A 16,555-nucleotide genomic window follows, 5' to 3' on the forward strand; every position below is an offset into this window, starting at 1 on the left:
TCAGGCTATCCTTAGGTTGTGAATCCAACCATATTCTAGCTCTGTCTCTTACAGCAAAAGGGAAAAGCATGAGTCTGTAGACTTCAGGATCAACTCCATTCGTCTTTACAGTCTCACAGATCTGCAAGAACTCAGTTAAAAACTGATAAGGATCTTCAGATGGAAGTCCATAAAACTTGCAGTTTTGTTGCATTAATGCAACTAGTTGAGGCTTAAGCTCAAAGTTATTGGCTCCAATGGCAGGAATGGAGATGCTTCTTCCATCAAACTTGGATGTTGGCTTTGTGAAGTCACCAAGCATTCTCCTTGCATTATTATCATTATTATTTGCGGCTGCCATGTCCTTCTCTTGTTCGAAAATTTCTGAAAGGTTATTTCTGGATTGTTGTAATTTAGCTTCTCTTAATTTTCTCTTCAGGGTCCTTTCAGGTTCTGGATCAGCTTCAACAAGAGTGCCTTTATCCTTGTTCCTGCTCATAAGAAAGAGAGAAGAAAACAAGAAAAGAAAGAGGAATCCTCTATGTCACAGTATAGAGATTCCTTTATGTTAGTAGAAGAAGAAGGGGGTAGAAGAATGAAGAGGAAAAGAAACACAACTGTGAGGATGGCAGAGATGTGAGATGAGATGTTAGGATATGAATGGAGAGAGGTGAAGAGAAGTGTTAGTAATTAAATAATTAAATAGAATAAGAGAAGAGAAAGAAATTTTCGAAAATAATTTTGAAAAGAGGTTAGTAATTTCGAAAATTAAAAACAAAATATAATTAAAGTTAAAGTTTAAAATAAAAAGAATTTTTGAAAAAGAGAGGAAGAATTTTCGAAAATTAGAGAGGGAAAAGTAGTTAGGTGGTTTTGAAAAAGATAAGAAACAAACAAAAAGTTAGTTAGTTGATTGAAAAAGAGTTGAAATCAAATTTTGAAAAAGATAAGAAGATAAGAGGTTAGATAAGATATTTTGAAGTCAAATTTTGGAAAAGATAAAAATTTTTTTGAAAAAGATAAGATAAAAAGATAAAAAGATTTTTAAGAAAAAGATATTTTGAAAAAGATTTAATTAATTTTTTTTTTAAAATTACTTAACTAACAAGAAACTACAAGATAAGATTCTAGAACTTAAAGATTGAACCTTTCTTAACAAGAAAGTAACAAACTTCAAATTTTTGAACCAATCACATTACTTGTTAGCTAATTTTCGAAAATTAAATATAAAAGATAAGAAAAAGATTTTGAAAATATTTTGAAAAATAATTTTTGAAATTTTCGAAAATTATATAAAAAATGAAAAAGATATGATTTTTGAAAAAGATTTTGAAAAGATAAGATTTTTAAAATTGAAATTTTGATTTGACTTGTAAGAAACAACTAATTTTGAAAATTTTTGACCAAGTCAATCCCAAAATTTCGAAATTTTGGAGGGAAATGAGGAAAAGATATTTTTGAAATCAAATTTTGAATGAAAAACACAAAAATGACCCAAAACATGAAAATTTTGGATCAAGACACAAGATGCATGCAAGAATGCTATGAATGTCAAGATGAACACCAAGAACACTTTGAAGATCATGATGAACATCAAGAACATAATTTTGAAAAATTTTTGATGCAAAGAAAACATGCAAGACACCAAACTTAGAAATCTTTGATGCATGAAAAATATGAATGCAAAAATGCACATGAAAAACAACAAAAGACACAAAACAAGAAATCATCAAGATCAAACAAGAAGACTTGTCAAGAATAACTTGAAGATCATGAAGAACACTATGAATGCATGGATTTTCGAAAACAATGCAAGAAAAATTTTAAAAGCATGCAATTGACACCAAACTTAAAATTCAACACAAGACTCAAAAAAAAGAAACACAAAATATTTTTGGTTTTTATGATTTTCTAATTTTTTTGTATTTTTATTAAAAAAAATTTTCGAAAATAAGGTTTGTAAAAACGAAAAATAAAAGAAAAAAAATTTTTGAAAAAGATTTTTGAAAAGAAAATTACCTAATCTGAGCAACAAGATGAACCGTCAGTTGTCCATACTCGAACAATCCCCGGCAACGTCGCCAAAAACTTGGTGGACGAAATTGTGATCACTATTCTTTGTGCTTATATGGATTTATTCAAAAATTGTCTTTATTTGGATTCACAACTCCGTTCAACTAACCAGCAAGTGTACTGGGTCGTCCAAGTAATAAACCTTACGTGAGTAAGGGTCGAATCCACAGAGATTGTTGGTATGAAGCAAGCTATGGTCACCTTGTAAATCTCAGTCAGGCAGATTAAAATAGTTTATGGGTTTTTCGAATAATAGAAATAAAGGATAGAAATAAAAGGGATAGAACACTTATGCAGATTCATTGGTGGGAATTTCAGATAAGCGGATGGAGATGCTGTAGAGCTCTCGGACGCCTGCTCTCCTACTCCTTCTACTCAATCCTTCTTACTCCTTTCCATGGCAAGCTTTGTATAGGGGTTCACCATCAACTGTGGCTACTTTCATTCCTCACGGGGAAATATCCTGTGCGGCTGTCACTCGCACAGCTAACCAGTCTGGAGGCATCACCCATGGCTGATGGCTACATCCCATCCTCGCAGTGAAAACTATGCTAACGCACTCTGTCACAGTACGGCTAATCACCGGTTGGTTCCCGCTCCTACTGGAATAGAATCCCTTTTTTGCGTCTGTCACCAACGCCCAGCAGGTTAAAGTTTGAAGCACGTCACGGTCATTCATTACCAGAATCCTACTCGGAACACCACAGACAAGGTTGGACTTTCCGGATTCCCAGGATCCTACTCGGAATACCACAGACAAGGTGAGACTTTCCGGATCCTCATAAATGCCGCCATCTATCTAGCTTATACCACGAAGATTCTGTTGGGGAATCTAAGGGATACACATTCAAGCTCTGTTGCATGTAGAACGTAAGTGGTTGTCAATCACGCGCGTTCATAAGTGAGAATGATAATGAGGGTAATCTGACTCATAACATTCATCATGTTCTTGGGTACGAATGAATATCTTGGAATAAGAATAAGATAGAGATTTGAATAAAAGAAGATAGAATTTCATTAATACTTGAGGTACAGCAGAGCTCCACACCCTTAATCTATGGTGTGCAGAAACTCCACCGTTGAAAATACATAAGCAAAGAGTTCAGGCATGGCCGAATGGCCAGCCCTCTCTAACGTGATCACAGGATTCAAAATACAATCCAGGATGCCTAATACAATAGATAAATGTCCTATATATACTAGACTAGCTACTAGGGTTTACATGAGTAAGTAATTGATGCATAAATCCACTTCCGGGGCCCACTTGGTGTATGCTTGGGCTGAGCTTGATCATTCCACGAGCTAAGGCATTTCTTGGCGTCAAACTCCAGGTTATGACGTGTTTTGGGCGTTCAACTCCGGATCATGACGTTTTTCTGGCGTTTAACTCCAGACAGCAGCGTGTACTTGGCGTTTAACGCCAAGTTACGTCGTCATTCTTCGAATAAAGTATGGACTATTATATATTGCTGGAAAGCCCTGGATGTCTACTTTCCAACGCCGTTGAGAGCGCGCCAATTGGAATTCTGTAGCTCTAGAAAATCTATTTCGAGTGCAGGGAGGTCAGATTCCAACAGCATCAGCAGTCCTTTTGTCAGCCTTCTTCAGAGTTTAGCTCAAATCCCTCAATTTCAGTCAGAATTTACCTGAAATCACAGAAAAACACACAAACTCATAGTAAAGTCCAGAAATGTGAATTTAACATAAAAACTAATGAAAACATCCCTAAAAGTAGCTTAAACTTACTAAAAACTATATGAAAACAATGCCAAAAAGCGTATAAATTATCCGCTCATCAGTAAGCCACACTTTGCTGTTCGAAATTCCAGCCCTTATTTTCGAGTTTCATGGGTGAAATGTTGAGATTTTGGGTTCTTTGATATTATAGGACCCAGCTCTCTTGAAGGAGAAGGTTAATCTTGTCTCCTTGGACCTTGGGTGTGGTAAGATTCTCAACCCTAGTATAATTTTGTTGTTTTATGATGTTTGGATTTTGAGATGTTGTATATGGGTATGATGATTGTGGCTTAGGTTGTGTATATGTGAATATTGGAGCTTGATTGGTGATTTTGAAAAGCTTGGAAAGGGTTTGGTGGTGAAAAATCTGTTCTTGGAGGTGTTGAGGCCTTGAGAGCTTGTGGATAAGTGATTTGGAGGTGCTCCGGTGGAGCTTGGGAAAATCGGCTAAGGTATGGTTTCGGTTTCCCGTATCTAATATGTAATGTGGTAGGAAATACTTAGGCTAGAGGCCCTAAGATAGGCATTGAATGGTTGGTGTTGTTGAATTGTTGATATATATGATGTGGTCATATATGTGATGATGATTAATGATGCCTTGGTGGTATGATGTATGAGAAATATGCATGTTGTGATATATGCTTGATGATTGGTTATGGTTGAATTGTGGGTTGAACCATGTTTATGGTAAGTATGATGTTGATTGTGTATAATAATGAATTATTGGGATTGGTGTTGTTGGATTTGGCATGAGGAAGAGTATATGATATGTCAATATGTTTGAGTTTGAGCCACTTGGGTGAAGTGGGTTAAAATGATGAGATACTGATTTTGTAATTTGGGGTAAAGTGTCAATGTGTGAGTTGAGGAGGCTTGATGTTGAAATTGATGTATTTTGATTGATTTCAAAGGAAAGGGATGAAAATGCCATGTTTTGATTGATTTTGAAAAGAGTTGGAAATGGCTTGTTTTGAAAATGGCACTTTGTGGTTTTTATGAAAAACATGGTTTTTGGGCATACTTTGGCGGGACATAACTTGGACTACGGATCTCTATTTTGTACCAAATATTTTTAGAAATGAAATTGGATCCGGAATGTTCGTGCCGTTCGAAGAACGGGTGAAAAACGATTTAAAATGAGAAAGTTATGTCCGTTAGAAGATTGGGGTTTAAATTGGTGAATTCTGCAGCTTTTAACTTAGAAAATTTTTAGCAGAATGACCCCTCGCGCGTGGGCGCGCTTGGCGCGTGCGCGCCGTTCTTCCCGAAAATGCCATCCACGCGTGCGCGTGATGTGCGCGGGCGCGCCGATGGTGCTGCACCCAATGCCCAGCCATTTTCCAGAGAGTCATGCCAGAACTGTGCCAGTGTTGTGCCTGGGGCACGAGAACACCCACGCGTACGCGTGGTTGACGCGTACGCGTCGATTGGCAAATTTTTAATCCATGCGTTAGCGTGCTTGACGCTTGCGCGTCGATGAAGTTTTTGAGGCCATCCGCGCGTGCGCGTGGAGTGCGCGTACGCGTGGCCCTGTTTTCGTCCCAAAGTTGATTTTTGAGTTTTAAAAGCCAAATCTCATACTTCTAAGCCTCCGATCTCACTACTTATATCTTAAATCATTATGATATGCCTAGCTATTAGAAAAGGGCTAGCGAATGAGGTAACTTGCGAGTGAAGCAAGGGGAAAATGAATAATCAATGAGGATCATTGATGATTATGTGAGATGGGGAGGATGGTGGTGGAAGTGCTTGTTATGCCATTGGCCGAAGGGCCGTAATTGTTTATGAATTGGCTGGTTCTGGATTGAACCGTGAGCCGGAATAGCTGTGTATGCTATGAATATTGGCTGGTTATGGATTTAACCGTGAGCCGGATGGCTGATATGGATGTTGATCCATGGATGAGAATTCATGCATGTTTATGCTGAATTATTGATAATTGTGATTTGCACTTCCACTATCTGAGATACGAGTTTCCCTGGGTAGTAGCAGTGGCTAGCCACCACGTGCTCCAGGTTGAGACTTGATACTCTGTTGACCCTATGTCGTAAGTGTGGCCGGGCACTGTGAAAGACCCAGATGAGCTCTCCCCCGTATATATTCACCAGTGAGGGTGATGGATATAGATCATGATTATGATCAAGTTTATGACGAATATAACTCGAGTTGGGGATGCATGACAGAGGGACAGTCCAATGGTTAGCGACCAGGACTTGTCGGGTTGGCTCTATAACCGACAAGATGATATCATCAGCCACTAGGGACAGGCATTCATCATATGCATACTATATGAATTGTTTGAGATTGCCTATTTGACTGCATAATACTTGCTAATTGTCTAAATGCCTTAACTGTTCCTATTTGCATATTCTTCGTTGAATATAACTGTGTTTGCTACTTTATACTCCTGCTGGTGGTTGGGAGGTCTGAAGGAATTGGAAAGGGAAGTGTTAGTTAGACTGAAGAATCCTTAGTCAGATGCCCTTTATGGTTTAGCTTGTTTATAAGCTTTGATATTATCTGGAGGAAGTTCTAGGATTGCCTTTGGCTTTCCTCCATTATTATGTATTATATATGTGGAAGCTGTTACCATGCTGAGGACCTCTGGTTCTCACCCATGCGGATTTTGTGGTTTTCAGATGCAGGACGTGAGGTTTCTCGCTGAGGCATGCTGGAGACTTCTAGATTTGCGAAGATCCTTTGTTCTCGGGGCTATGTTTTGGTTTATATGTTTTGCTTAGATACTTTTATCTCCATTAAATAATACAAACTGTGATGACTCCTCTTATGGGAGAATTTTGGAGAATAGGTTTATGTATTGGTGTCCCTTTGGGTTTCCTTGGGGTTTTCCTTATTTTTATCATATGTATATATTGTTATGCTCGGACCGGTTATCTTCGCAGCCGGATCTTGAGTCTTGATATTCCTGTTTTTGACACTCCTTTGTATATATACATAATCACGCGTTGGTTATCCTTGTTCGTTACGTTATCGATCGGAGTGTTGCGCTTTCGAGTTGCGGTTTTTGTTTACGCCTTTTTCTACAAAGGCTCCTAGTTATAATCAATCATTCATACTACTATATGTACTAAACTTTTATTTTAGAGGTCATAATACCTTGCCATCTTTGAATTATGACTTAAGCATAAGACTCTGTATGGTAGGGTGTTACAACAGAATTAGATTGTTGGAGAAGAGATTCACTGAAATCATGATTTGAGTTAAACATAAAAAATTTTTTGTCATCCATTTCTTCATCTCCATCTTTTTTACTTCTTCTTCAGCGTCATTGCCACTTACAACATCCACTCCACTTGCTCTTTCTTTACAAAATATTTTCTTCAAATGTAGATACAGGGGAAAGGGTTTTCTTGGAGTGTACAACCTTTGTCCTTGTTTCTAGGAAAAGGAATTACAAAAATATCATAGAAGGGTGAAAATAGATATTGAGCAGAATATAAATAATTTATTAAATTCAAACTAGTAAACCAACCTTCAAATATGCAGCTAGGATCTCTTTATTGTCTATAATCACATATTGCTTCACATCATCCCATCTAAAACCGCTACAGGCTGCCATGTCAGCTGCACATTGATACTTCTCTTTTAACTTTTTAACCTTATTCTTACAATGACTTATTTGAAAGCTACCACCTGAAAATGTTTCATTTATTTTTCTAGTAAGATTCTCAAAAAATCTAGGTCTAAACTGACCCGTATCAACTCTTCTTCCTTTGATGACAAGCTTCTCTATAAAACCGACAAATGCATCTGTCTCTTCGTCAGTCCAGACATGTCTGTCTATTTGTCCTTATAATCTAGATTAACTCAATCAAAATTCAAATAAACATTGCATATAAATGATGTCATCATTGTAATAACTTATAAAATATAATACATTTAATAAAGTGCTACATGTAGTTCATATAATTTAAGTTTTACAATTAGCTCTTACAACAAATGTCCAACCAAACAAATTGAAAGATTCGAATAAAACACACATACAACAAATAAATTAACTAATTGATTCAGAAATTCATCCACTCGCTGTACATTTTGTTTGTTAAATTGTCTCACTAAGCAGTCCAATTATTGCTGCCCTCTACACTAAATTATGTCATCATTTCCATCTTCGTTACCACCATGCTTCTCTCCAATAGGCACTTGCTCCTCTTCAAGTAGTGTGTCCTGTTCAGGGTTGAATTTCATATTAACCCGAATAAAATTTTGTAATAGATAACAAGCAATAATTATTCTATTTTGTGTCTTAATTTTGTAGAAACAATGACTCTTCAAAATTTTCCATCTCTTCTTCAGTAAACCAAAATAGTGCTCAATAATGTTCCTAGCATAAGAATGATTCTTGTTAAAATATTCTCAAAAATTCCTAGGAGCATTTCTACCATGAGTCTATTCTTGTACGTGGTATCGAGTATGCCTATATGATGCTAGAAATCCATTGCAATTAGTATAACCCGCATCCACTAAATAATAATTTTCTATAAATTGAAAGAGATACATTATGAGGACTATGGAATTTGAATGAACTAAAAATATTGAAATGTTTTTGGTACCTAAAAATTAAGAATTACATACCAATTAGTATCTTGAGGTTATTACAACGTGAAATGACATCTCTAAGGATTCTTGAATCCAAAGCAGATTCTTCCCATCCATTAAGTATGTACACAAAATTCATATCTCGATTGCATACGCCTAGGACATTAGTTGATATTTTACCTTTTCTTGTTTGGTATCTTAATTTATCTTTTTAAAAGACAGTCGCATCTATATATGTTCTATCTAATGCTCCTAAACAATCCTAAACCAAAGAAATTAAAGTGTCAAGACTATTTCTATACAAAATTATAGATTATACAAAACCAATACCTCAATTATTTACTACATTTACCTTGAACCATTTTCATCTGGTATTTATGCAGTCATCTGGAACAGGAGCAACTCTTGCAAATAATAGACTTTGCACACGTATGACCAAGGATAACAGCTTATTGAAAAACCTACTTATTGTTTCTCCTTACCTATAAAATCCAACTTGAAGCGTGCAATTCTTTTTATGATGAGCTAGTATTATTAAAAACGTAATCACTTGCTCAGGTATACTTACACGACATTCATCTCTTAATTCACCTTGATCTTTTAGTAAGTCACACAATCTTTCTAATATATCTATGCCCGTCCTTAGTTCCCAAATATAATTTTATTGCTCCCTCCTATTATGCGGTTTAATACATTCCATCTTAATGGATTAGTATTAATTTCTCTATTCCTAATCAACAAATGTTCTCTTCTCCTATTTTTCAAATACAAAAATACAAACATCAAAACTAATATCGTAACTACTTTAAGCTCAGCCTGAATCATAAAATAAAATAAAATAATTGTCTAAATTGCTCAGAGCGGTCCAATGGTTCCATTCTTCCCTAATCAACACATAAAAAACAATTTATATAATTAACACATACTAAAAATTATCAGCAACAATAAAAACAGCAGCCATAAGAGCAACGACAACATAACTCACTAATTATTTTAATTTTTAGTTCAAACTAATAACAAGAGATAAATTCAATACAATTTTTTCATTCATTCTTTCATTATGAACCAAATACATCAACATATTAAAATTCAGAATATTTTTTATTCATTCATTCACACTATCATTGTAAACATTTAAGATTCTGTCAAAAAAAGAATGTATCTCTTCTTCTTATATGATTTTTAGATTGAAAAATTATAAAAAATTAAAAACAAAAAAAAGACAAAGCAGAACAAAATTCTTTTGAATAGAAAAATAAAACAAAAATAAGAAGCAATAAGAAAAGAGGCAGAGCAATACTTGGTTATGTGACTGATAAAGAGAAGAACAGGCTTCCAAAAATTGTAATAAGAACAAACAGTAATTGGCTGTTAGAAATATTGTTATTAGATTAACTGCACACAAAAAACCAATGAAAAATAAAAAAGAGAAGAAAATACAAAATCAAAAGAGAGAAAAAAATAAAAAAATAAGAAAAAAATAAGAAAGAGAAAATAAGATACATAATCAGAAAAAGAAGAAGAAGAAGAAAGAGAGACAGAAATAGAGAGAACAAAAAGAAGATATTACTGTGAAAGAAGTGAAAGAATAGGAAGAACAGCACAAAATAGAAGACAATGACAGATAGAGCAAGAAGAAGACGAAGAATAGAAAGAGAGAGCAAAAAGAAGAGAGAGTACCTGGAAACGACGATGCAGAAAAGCTTAGGTTAGGATTTTTCACAAGATAATAAAAATGGGTAATAATGGAATAATAAAAAATATCTATGGACAAAAATAAATTTTCATTAAAAATCTCGTGTCCACTTTTCTATTTTCGTGTCTATCAGTGTCTTTCATTTAGAAGTGGACACAAAAATAAAAAAAAAAAGTGTCCTAAAGACATTCTGTCCAGTGTTCATGTCTCTTTGTCCAAATACTTTTACATATGTACTACTGTCCATGTCTCTATGTCCTGTCTATAGAAACAAATATAGCCTGACAAATGTGTGTTCAACATATATAAAATTGAGTTGTCAAAAAATATATATAAAATTGCAATTTGTAAGTTTTAGTTAAGTTACTCAAATTCATGAATGATCGGTTCAATTAGACTAATCAGAATTAATAGCCACACTGATTTAGTTTAAAATAAAAATTAGTAAAAAAAATGATATACGGATTGAATTGACTTGAGTTTTAGCGATTAGTCAATTTAAAATAATAAAATGATTTTTTTTAAATATTATATATAAATATATTATTTTATTATATCCAGTGTAATCACAGTTAAATTTTAATCAAACATTTGAATTTTTGAACATTTATCTTTTTCGGTTCAATTTTCATAGATTTACTCAAATCATTAAAAAAGTTATTTAGACTCTGTTTTACATTGTCATAAATAACATTTAAGGCATTGTAAAATATTTATTTTTTCTTCATAAGAAATTTAAAAATTTTGATATTTGTGTTTTTTAATTAAATGTTTGCATTTTTCATATCAGAATTGATCACATTATCATTTAATTCGAAATATTAATTTTAAGAACTACAGAAGATAAAATAAAAATAATTTCAGAGCCAAAATTAAATTTAGAAAATTTTCAAAACAAAACAAAAGATATATGGCTGATTTTTTTTCTATATGAAAAAATATTGGTGTATATAAAATATTTATATTGCTATAATGTCAGTGTAAAATATATTCTGTGATTTAATTTTATCTCTTTTGTTATCTTAAACCTGTAAAACACAGGTTGTAAATAGAATTTTATTATTTTTTAACATGCAACCTGCAAAATGAAGGTTGCATTTTACTCTTTTCCTTTTTTGTAATATTAATATTTTTATTATAAAACCTACAAAACACATATTATACTTTGTAAAGCGCATATTGTATTTGATTAAAATAAAATATTTTAATCTGAGAACCTTGTCTATAAATACCATTATCATTCATCTCTCTTTCGTATTTGTGATTTTTTTGGTGACAATTAGTAGAGTCAGTGAGGTGAAGTTGAGGATATGGAAGGTATTACAAATTTACAAGTGTATTATAACGGTGAGATCATAGCAAACACACACGAGGGAGTGACTTTTATATGTGAATATTCGTTGTCTTTTGTTATTCCATACACCATGAATTTTGTAGAGTTGCGAAATGGTCTTTGTGTGAATATACAAAGTCACGTTTTAAAGAGGGTTAGCAACATTTTATACAGGAATCCTATACTAGTATTTTGGTGGGCTAATACAGTTTTAAATAATGTCATCATTAACGATAAATGTATCCAGCAGATGCTATATAATCATCAACAAACCTGATTTTAACGTGCTCATGATAGAGTTGTACGTTGAGTTTAAATAGCATTTGGGGCTAGATGCGGTTGACGAGGAGCGAGGTGAATATGGATGAACTCGAGGATATAGATTGGGAAGGAGATAATAATGACAGTGAAGAAAAACTCGAAGCCAACTATGAAGTCGATGATGAAAACGAGGTAGGCAACTCGGCGGTGCAAAATAAAGCAGATGCAGTTGTCAACCAGCACCCTTTGATGTTCTGTCTTTTATACAAACTCTAGATCTCGCAGTCATGCATGTTCCAAAATTTTCTAGATGTGAGAATTTGGGTATGTTATTAATTAAAGTCACCATTACATTTCTTTATTTAGCCTTGACTGACTAACGGTGATTCACATTTCATAGGTGAAGGTAATATTGCGGTATAATAATAATAATAATAATAATAATAATAATAATAATAATAATAATAATAATAATAATAATAATAATATCAAACAGTACTAACAATGTAACACTTTACCACACGGAACTTTATGCTTAAATCGTAAATCAACGATGGTGAGACACATTATGACCTCTAAAAGAAGGATATACATATAGATATAGAAGGATAATGTTATAACTAAGAGCACGTGAAGAAAAGATAGACCTCAAAAGACGATTAATCACACATGAACATGTCAACACGAGCAGTATACCGAATATAGAATGAAATACATAATAAGTACAAATCTTGACTCGCGAAAACAAGGTCGGCTATAAATATATATATTAAAAAACCAAAGTGTTTAAGATACATCCTATTTCTCCATAAATAAAAATCTAAAAGGGATATACAAATACATATTTAAAAGTGGAGAAAAATACTATGCAAGATAAATTTCAAAAGTAAAGTCTTTGCTTTTGCCAAAAGGACTCTAACATACTCAGCGAGGTGCGTCACGTCTTGTATCTGTAAAATAGATAATTTTCACAATAGGTGAGAACATCATCCTTTCAAGTTTTCAGTAGGGTAATAATTCTGAATAAAGACTATGTAAAACTGTATGAACCCACTAGACAATCCTAATCTCCAATCACACAAGGTTCGAGCCTAGGATTCTTTCTAATTCAAACAAGGTACATAACTAAATCTCAACTACTTTAGTGATATCTAAATCTCAGTTCTTCTCGATACAAGTCATCATCTCTCTCAATGACATAGTTTTCCAATTTCAGTAATTCGCTATCAGAACTTAGTTTTAATTGTATCAATTCATTCTCAGTTTTTTACAAAATCTCAATCACTACAATAGAAACAACCCTCAGTGTCACCACCACCAGCATAAGAAATTTCTCAGTTGTTCAAACACAGACGAAATAATACAAAAAATGCACAAATAGAGAGAACAATTAAATTAATTAGGTCAATTAGCATATAGATACAATTATTCAAGAAGGCAAGCCAAATATAGGATGCACACCAAATCAATACACACATATACAAATGATGTATGTCTGTCCTACTAGTCATGAGCTCACATGTCAGTTAAACTGCTAGAACTCGAGACATCCGGTAGCTAACCTGGACATTATCTTTCTGTTGTGCATCTCCAGGAGGCCTATAATCGAAAGAGAGTACCTTTCCACATATGAAGGAGTGTGCCTTTCCACCTTCTCCTAGAGGAATTACGAAGGAGAATGCCTTTTCACATACGAAGGAGTGTGCCTTTCTACCTTGCAACCAAAGAGAGATGTAGGAGAAATTATACGAATGAGAGTGCATTTCCACCTTTCATTGATGTAAGGGTTTAATAAGAAAGAAAGTGCATTTCCACATTCTCCACATCCAAACTGCGACAAGAGAGAGAATCTGGCATCCTCAACTTGCTTGAACCGTGAGCAAGATGAAACCACCGTCCTCACCGCGAGCGGGATAAAACCACCATCTCCACTAAGTGACTAACACACTGAGTAAGCAGGATGACACCACCGTCCTTGCCAGTCCAGCCATCTAGGCCATACTCAGTCAACATTAATATTTTTTAGCAATTTCAGAGTTTTTAAACTCGCTAACCCTAATTCATTATGAATTCCTCACATTTAGATTCCTAAATCCCCAATTCCTTATCAATTTATCCTTTCCATTATCATGTGAGTGAGATAACATCACCGTTCTCACAACATCAAGCATAATCACAACGCAAGAGAGAGAATTGTTCATCCTCAACTTGTATATCACCGCAAGAGAGGGAATCCTTCATCCTCTACTCGTCTCTCCGCGAGTTCAAATACCAACCAGAAACAAGCGGGACAAAATCACAATTCTTGCATCTACCCCAGAAGTTCAAATATCAATCAAACTCATTCTTATCATCCAATCATATCAACTCATTCTTATCATTCAGTCATATCAACTCATTCTCATCATTCAATCATATCAATCCATTCCTTCAATCATTTTCAACTCACTTCAACTCGATAGGTTCTTTTCCAACACTTTCTACCCTCTAATCCACCATCTCTATACTCGTTACAGGATTTACGAAAGTTTAGAAATTTAAGGAAATAATTTAAAAGCATAAGATCCATTCTAACTCCTAAAAATTAGTTATCAGATCTCAAATAAGAGTTACAGAAGTGAAAAAATAGAGTGGAATAAGCAAAACAGTTAAAATAAATATTCTTAGTAAAACAAGACATTCGTACATATGCATGCCTCGTGCATATGCACGAGTTCCCTTTTGTGCATGCGCATGGTACGCGCATGAAACCATTTCACTTCTCTAAACTCCCTTCATGTGTGCGCATGGGTCGTGCGTACACATGACCTCAGTTTTCTGCAACTTCTGCAGAATTTAATTTTTAACCCCCAAATTCAAACTCTCATAATTTTTTCTACAAAATTTTATTTTCCTTCATCCTTAGATGGTTTTAAAGATCTTTCAACTAACTTTAATTTAAGACAAATTCTCATCCAAATCTGAACTCTGAGTGCCAAGTTATGGCTCGTCGAAGTTAGCTCAAAATCTGTTTTTACCAATTTCACATAATCCTTCAATTTCATCCATTCTCAATTCAATTCAATCCTAAACCATTCCAAAACCATTTCTACACATTCTAAACACTTATTCATCAATTCTAAACCATTCCAACCCTAAATTAACCCACTTTCAACTTATTTAACCCATTCTATCAACCTATCCATATTCATTAACAATATACAACATTCATATATCCAATTCTTTAATCAACCAATAATCAATCATCTCATTCTCATATAACAATTCACACCACTTACTTAACTTACCACATAGGGAATTCCTCACCCTATTATGGTCTTTGGCCCAATTCCACATCCATTACCATTATAAATTCAAAACTCATTATTTTTATTCTCAATTTCATGCCAAAACACATCAACGAATACAATACTCATACTAACCATTATTCAAACATATCAACAATCAATCCATTCAACTTATCCTAAGGACAAGTAACCTAGGTTTTCACATAACATTACATAATGCTTACTTGAAACTAAAACTCGTACCTTAATATCAGAATTCCAAGATTCCAAACTTTCTTTTCTGAATTTTTCAAGCCTCAAGTTAGTTTATACCAATGTCCAAGTTTTAATTCCACAATTTCACCAAGCTAAGCTCCTAAATACTCAATCTAACACTAAATCATACAATTTGGTACAATATCAAAAATTAGAATTTACATAAATTGATGAACCAAAAAGAAAAAATGGTTCTTTACCTTTACTCACTGAAATTGGTGATGGATACCACCAAAAACACAAGCTAGAAAACTCATATCAAAATCACAAAAAGTCCTCAATACCTAAACTCAACACACAAAATTAGCTTTGAATGAGAACCTAGAGTTGGAATTTTGAGTTACATACCAAATTAATCAAATAGAATTGAAGAGGAAGAGACAAGCTTCACGTAGCCATAAACGGTGCGACGATTGGAACTCTAGAACAAAAGTTACGATAGATCGAAGATAATGAAGGTTATAGTTTCTTCTTTCTTTTCTCTTTTTTTCACGAGCTGCACTCTCACCAAATTGGGGTGGGGGATGCTGAATTTTGTGAAGTGTTGTGGGTTATATATGTGGGCTTAGACCCGATAAAGGTCTAATTTCATTTTCTTAACCTGTTGGCTCAATTTCGGGTCAAAATTTTTAGGATAAGCGTTTTAATCCGCACACTAAATTAGGGATGGCAACGGGAAAGGACGGGAGCAGAAGATGCCTCCTTGCTCTCCGTCTCTGCCCTCAAATTTACTTCCCATTCTCGCCTTGACCCCATCGCGGGAGAATATTTTCTCCCATCCCATTTTTTGCGGGACCCCAATCTCTACGGGAACCTAATTTTTTATTTTTCTATATTAATAATTTACACGAAAATTTTAATAAAAATTTTTAAAAAATCACAAAACATTATTACAACATATAAATAGAATATTGTCTAACATTACAAGTTCAAAAATATAAAATAACACATTATAGTCATAGAGAGAAGAGACTTAAAATGTGGGATGCTACAGTATTAGTATTATGGAGACAAAAAAAAGATATTTTTTAAATTAAGGTTAGATTTTTCAAAATATATATATATATATATATATATATATATATATTATATATGAAATGACTAAAAAATCTATATTAAAAATAAAATATTAAGAAGTTTTAAATAAATTTAATAATTCAGAGATAAACGGGACGGGAGATCCTCGCTCAGGTCCCACACCTGTTTCGGGAGAATTTCGCCCCCATCTTATCCCCATGAAAAAAAATTTTCATCTTTGAATGTTTATTTGGGATAGTCCCGTAAAAATTTTTGTGCTTTGAGAAGTTTTGTCATCCCTACCCTAAATATTTTTATTTTGTCAAATTTTAAATATTAAATCTTTAATATTTTTTC

Source organism: Arachis hypogaea, chromosome 4 (assembly GCF_003086295.3).
Source record: "Arachis hypogaea cultivar Tifrunner chromosome 4, arahy.Tifrunner.gnm2.J5K5, whole genome shotgun sequence".
Lineage (NCBI taxonomy): Eukaryota > Viridiplantae > Streptophyta > Magnoliopsida > Fabales > Fabaceae > Arachis > Arachis hypogaea.